Source organism: Aotus nancymaae, unplaced genomic scaffold (genome assembly GCF_030222135.1).
Source record: "Aotus nancymaae isolate 86718 unplaced genomic scaffold, 86718_ANA_hifiasm-v0.15.2.pri h1tg000032l_0, whole genome shotgun sequence".
Taxonomy (NCBI): Eukaryota; Metazoa; Chordata; class Mammalia; order Primates; family Aotidae; genus Aotus; species Aotus nancymaae.
In genome coordinates, this window is record NW_026988445.1 from 14,756,388 (window position 1) to 14,762,387 (window position 6,000).

General features: G+C 52.7%; 1 non-coding gene and 1 pseudogene across 1 annotated transcript; both read left to right on the forward strand.

Annotated features, from left to right (window-relative positions):
• The first annotated feature begins 1,305 nt into the window (after window positions 1–1,305).
• On the forward strand, window positions 1,306–1,424 carry LOC135277520 (5S ribosomal RNA). Its single transcript, XR_010345137.1, has one exon. It is a non-coding gene; the product is annotated as a 5S ribosomal RNA (ribosomal RNA).
• Window positions 1,425–4,482: 3,058 nt separating this feature from the next.
• On the forward strand, window positions 4,483–4,607 carry LOC135277657 (small nucleolar RNA SNORA51; annotated as a pseudogene).
• The last annotated feature ends 1,393 nt before the right edge of the window (window positions 4,608–6,000 follow it).

Below are 6,000 nucleotides of genomic sequence, written 5' to 3' on the forward strand. Positions count from 1 at the left end.
ACGACCCTCGAGGCGCAGGCCCGGGGTCCCTGCCTTCCAGGGTGTCTTCCCGCTCCCGGGACGCCCAGTTCACGCAATTCACTCATGCGGCGCCGCCGCAAACCTCCAAGGCGGAAGCCCGGGGAAGGGGCGGGCAGGGGTGGGCAGGGCCAGCGGGTTCCACAGACGCAAGCCAAGGCCTCTGCTCCAGACCCCATGGGCTGCTGTCCCCGGGAGAAGGACATTGCCTTCACGGGCCACCAGGAAAGCCGTTTCTGTGCGCCCGCATTCCCATCGCCGCCAACTTCGCCGAAACGCCAGTCTTGAGGGCACGAGAGAGACGCAGGCCTCGGGCCCCGTCTCCCTACAGATCGCGCGGCCCACCGCAGCAAGTGGACAGGGAGGAGCCAACAAAGGAAGGACCCTAGCAAACGCACGCAACCAAGCCAAGAGAAAACACGCGTCATGGCGCGCCGTCAGTCCTCCCGCGTGGGCGGCCCTGCCATCCCGTCCTGACACAGCCCAAGCAGCCGCCACCCCACCCCGGCCTGCTCCAGGAGGCCCTGTCTATTAGAGCAGAGCGCTGGCTCGCCAAGGCTCTATCGCTGTGGCTCTCCAGCTGCCTCACCCCCCACCCTTTCTGTTCTCCCCCTCTAGCTGGCGCTCGTTCTGTCGCTCTCTCTGTCTCTCTGTCTCTCTGTCTCTCTCTGTCTCTCTGTCCCTCTGTCCCTCTCTCTCTGTCTGTCTGTCTCCCTCCGTTTCTTTCTGTCTCTCCTCTGCTCTCCTTCTGTGAGTGCGTCAGCCCCTCTCTTCCCGGGATCAGGCTGCCGGCTCTAGCGCCAGCGCGGGACACAGCAAGGGCTCCGCCCCCCGGCCCCCGAGCGGGCCAAGGGACGGTGGTGGGTGCGTCGTGAGAAAAAGAACCCGCGGGGCTGGGCCGGCTCTTCGTTCCTGGGCAGCCGTGGCGGCTCTGAGTGGAAGGGGCAAGAGGGGGCCTTGCCGGAGGGGCGGCGACGGATCCAAAACTATCCCTCGGCGGCGGCGGCGGCGGCGGAGGGCCGGAGGAAGTCCCAGGACCCTGACCGCTCGGAGCATACCTTGTCGTCCCCGCCAGCGACGACGAGAGGCTCTGAGAGGCCGACGGAAGGCGCAGCGCGGCGGCCGGGGGTGCTAGGGCATAGAGTGGAAGAGCGGCCGAGGGTGGCCGCGGTCGGGCTGGCGGGCTCGCGGCTGGCGGCTCGCGGGGCCCGGGGTGGCGGTGACGCTTGGAGTCGGGCGGGCGTGGCTGTGGGCCGCCTTTTGGGGCGGCCAAAGGCCGACACCAGCGTCTACGGCCATACCACCCTGAACGCGCCCGATCTCGTCTGATCTCGGAAGCTAAGCAGGGTCGGGCCTGGTTAGTACTTGGATGGGAGACCGCCTGGGAATACCGGGTGCTGTAGGCTTTTGGCTCTTCCGCTCCCTGCCTTCTTTTGTCCGTCTTTTGTCGCTGTGCTTCCCCAGCGGCCCCCGACTCTGCTCCCCCTTTTCCGCCCGTCCGCGACCCCGCCGCAGCCTGGGACCTCCGCGGGGGTCAGGGGGGAGTGGGTGGATCCGCCATCGCAGCACCCACAGGCAGCAGCATACCGCCTCTTCCGCCGGGGCCGGGAGGGACGGGACCCGACCCCCACTTCGGAATCCGCAGGCAGGCGCCGCTTCCCTGCCCTGTCGGGTGCTTTCTGTCTGCCGGGACGCCCAGGCAGTTCAATTCACTCATGCGCCGCCGCCCCAAGCGTCCAAGCCCGGCGAAGGGGCGGGCACGGGCCAGTGGGTTCCACAGACGCCAGCCGAGACCTCCGCTCCAGAACGCCTGGGTTTCTTCTTCCGCGAGAAGGACGTCGCTTTGGCCAGCCGCCAGGAATCTCGTCCCTGTGCGCTTGCATTCCCGTGGCCACCCACTTCGTGTAAACTCCAGGCCCGAGCACACCAGAGAGATACAGGCCGCGGGCCCCGTGGGCACGCTGGGCGCCACGCCTCCCGCTAGACGGACGGGTGCGCTCTACACATCTGGAGGGGCCCACCGCACCGAGAGGACAGGGAGAAGCCATCAAAGGAAGGACCCTACGAAAGGCACCCCCAAAGCAACCAAGCCAGCCACGGAGAAACTCATCTCAGGGCTCCATCGGTCCTCCCGCACCGGCGGCCCTGCCACTCTGTTCGGGGCCAGCCGAAGCTCCCTGCACCGTACCCGGCCTGCTCCAGGGAGCCGGCTCTACCACGGCAGAGTGCTCCCTCTCCAAGGCTCCAGCGCTCCGGCTCTCTGACTCCCTCACCTTCTCTCTTTCCTGTCTTCCACCTCCACCTTGCACTCTTTCTGTCCCATGTCTGTGTCTGTCTGTCTGTCTGTCTGTGTCTCCATCCTCCTTGTCCCTTCTGTCTCTCTCTGTGTTGCTGTCGCTCTGCGGGACTCCGTTTCTACCGTTCCATCCCTCGCTCGCTTGCTCTCCTTCGAGCTGTCTGTGTGTATGTGTCTGTGCCTGTGTGGGTGCTCGTGCGAGTGGGCTCGTGTGTGTTTGTGTGTGGCAGGGGTGGGGTTGCTCGTGGTGGTGGTGGGTGGGGAGCGGGGTCGTCCAGGTTTCCCTCATCCCGGGAATATTCGGAGAGGGACAGCTCCGCTCACTTCTCGCCTTCCTGCCTTCCTCGTGGTTGGTCTGCTTCCTCAAACGCAGATGTGAGAAGGTCTTCTGAGTGTTGTATGGATGCAAAACTCATTTCACCTAATTCAAAATTAGAGAGGCATAATCATCCAGTGTTGAAAGCTGGTGGTAAACATCAGCTACAGGGCAGCTTTTGATCTGGGTGGTCCAGCCTTTCCTTCCTGTACCTTGGAGGTGCCTACCACATATCCAATTGCGAGTTCCTCTCCACCCTTCACATCACAGCCCAGCTAAATGTCCCACTCTGGAGCTGTGACACCTGTAAGACCCACCTACAATATAATGGATCCCTGTGGAAGACGGCCACATGGCTGACTTTCAAGAAGCCAGAGACTTCCTTGACTGTGTCAGAGAAAAGTAAGGCAAGGTCCTGGTCCACTGTGAGGCTGTGGTCTCCTGTTCCCCCACCATCTGCATGGCTTACCTCATGAACACCGAACAGTGCTGCCTGAAGGAGACCTTCAATTATGTCAAGTGGATGAGGAGCGTGATCTTGCCCCACTTCGCTTTCATGGGCCAGCTCCTGCATTAGGAATTTGAAATCCTCCTTCCATATCCAACTCCCAGCTTCCCTCCTACCAAGGGGAGGCAGCAGGCTCTTCATTGAAAGGCCATTTGCAGACATTTAGCTCTGACTTGAAGGGTGCCTACTGCATAGTCTCTGCCTCAGTGCTGTCCCCATTGTGTATCCACTGGACAGTCTCAGAGCTTAGCAGGAGCCCTGTGGCCACAGCCACATTCTGCTGAAACTGGGATGGAGGAACCAGCCTGGCCCTAAGAGCAGCTATGATTTTCGTTTTTAAGAGTCATGGACATTTCACATCTTTGCAATACTGAAGTCCTCACTCTACCATGTTGTCCCAGTGGTCAGCAACCTTGCAAAAGAACTTCAGATTGACCTCAGGGTAGGTTCTCGGGACTAAAGGAAGGCCAAGCCATTATGGCAGCGCAGCATATGCTGACTGCTGTACTTCAGACTCTCTGCCCTCTCGGACTGCCCAGTCCTTGCACCTCAAAGTTTGCCTTTTCATGTCAAGTGTAAGGCAATAAATACCTGCAGGAACATGGGAGAAAGAAGTTGCTGGATCAGGAGAAAAGGCAGTTATGAAGCCAGTTCATTTTGAAGGAAGTGCAGTTTCCACCTTATTTTTGTAACTTTGGCAATTTCAGTGTCTCTCCATTGCTTCAGGGAATAAGCTGAATCTAGTCAGGAAAGTAACCCTTCAGGGTTTGTAGGGACGTTATATATATGCCTATTTGATCCCTGTAAGTTTTTTACATACCCTCTTGGGTCCAATGGAGGCAGTTAGTTGAAGTAGCAAAATGTTGGCTTTTCTGGGATTCTCTTTTGCTGTAGGTTCCTCACTGACCTTGGATTTGTATAGGTGTGATGCAAGTCCATACTTGAATAAGTATGACTCGTATTCAAACTTAAACTTATCTTGTTTCACCTCTTCTCAAAGCAACTCTTCATTTGAGAAAAGAGTTTTTCAGATCACAGATCAAAAAAATCATACCATCAAGGTGGCGGCAGGTGGTTCCAGGAGGAAACGATACTTGCTGTGTATCCTGGGTCAGTGATGGTGAACACTGGCTTCTTCAGCTTCCTGTCTTTCTATGTGCTGGGTCTCTTGTGATAGTTGTTTTCCTCTCTGCCCTTAGGGGTTCTCTTCAAGCCACTGACTTCAGGAATTTGAAGATTTTGCAAGGCATGCAAATGTGAAGAAAAACTGTATGTTACTGGCCATTGTTGTTGTTTGTTTATAGTGCAAAATAAAAATAGTAAAAGGAAATAAAGATCAATGGAGGCCTTTTGGTGCTTACCACAGGCTGTACTTTCTCACTGACTGAATAGAGAGAGGAGGCAGAGTAAACCTATCCTACATACGCCTCAGTCCAAGCCTGGTCTGTAGTGTGAATGGAGCAACATGGAGAAAGAAAACACTACATAAACACTTCCAGAACTTGCTTTTTTTCTTTTTCCTTTTTTTGAAAAAATTTTTAATATTTCTCTTTTATCATCTCCCAAGTACTTGGGAAGAAAAATGTCCAGAACTTCTAATGAAGAAACTGATGAATTCATGAAGCTGATAATCAAGATTTAGCAAAACAAAAAAAATTAATTACATGAAATTGAATAACTAATAATATTTTCATGACTTTTATTTGAAATATTGATGGTTCTTATATGTTTTGTTTCCCAAATTTAAGAAAACATTTTCTTTTATGCTATCTATAGCTTCCAGCAATTTGATAAAGCATACATTTGTGAACAAAAGTAAAAGCATTTACTTTTTCTTCCTACTAAGTACTTCCAGAATTTGGAAATGATTTCATGAGTATACTTATTTTTAATGGAAATATAATTATTTCCATAAGTTCAATAAGAATCTCCTCTATTTATAGCAAGATACAATTGGAAATATTTAGAATATCATATTTAAGGTGTTTACAGGTACTGTAGACAAAGTCTAAAGTCTGTCTTGATTTGGGTGACTAGCCTCAAGAGTTTTTTTGTTGTCGTGTTTTTTTTGAGACAGGGTCTCGCTCTGTCACCCAGGCTGGAGTGTAGTGGGACAATCTTGGCTCACTGCAACCTCTGCCCCCTGGGAAGGGGAATCCAGTGGTTCTCATGCCTCAGCTTCCTGAGTAGCTGGGACTACAGGCTGGTGCCATCATGTCCGACTAATTTTTGTATTTTTAGTAGAGATGAGGTTTCACCATATTAGCCGGGCTGGCCTTGAACTCCTGGCCTCAAGTAATCTGCCCACCATGACCTCCCAAAATGCTGGCATCACAAGTATGAGTCACTGTGACCAGCCTCAAGAGGTTTTTAAATCTGAAATTACAATGCAACCAATTGTGATACTTGATATGCTTATGCAAATGATTAGGCAAAATTGGATAAAATTGATCTCATTCTGCAAAAAAAATTTGCCTTTCTCTGATGATCTTTGGTAAAAATTGGGAGGACTGTGGAGAGAAAACTTATATTTCCAGAGAAAAGCTGTAATACACCAGTTACTAGAATATAGCCCTGTGCATTGTTTTTGAGTTTTTATTATTTACCTGTAGAATGAACTGCATTCTAAATCCAATCCATCTTTCTTCCATGCAAGTACTAAGAACTGCTGTGTTCCTGAAGCCCTATAAGCTGAAACTAAAGAATTTTTTTTTTTTTTTGAGTCAGGGTCTTCCTCTGTCACCCAGTCCCAATGAGCTCACTGCAGCCTTGAACTCCTGGTTACAAGTGATTCTCCTGCCTCCACTTCCTAAGTACCTGGAAACTATAGGTGCACATCACCACAACCAGCCAATTTTTAAA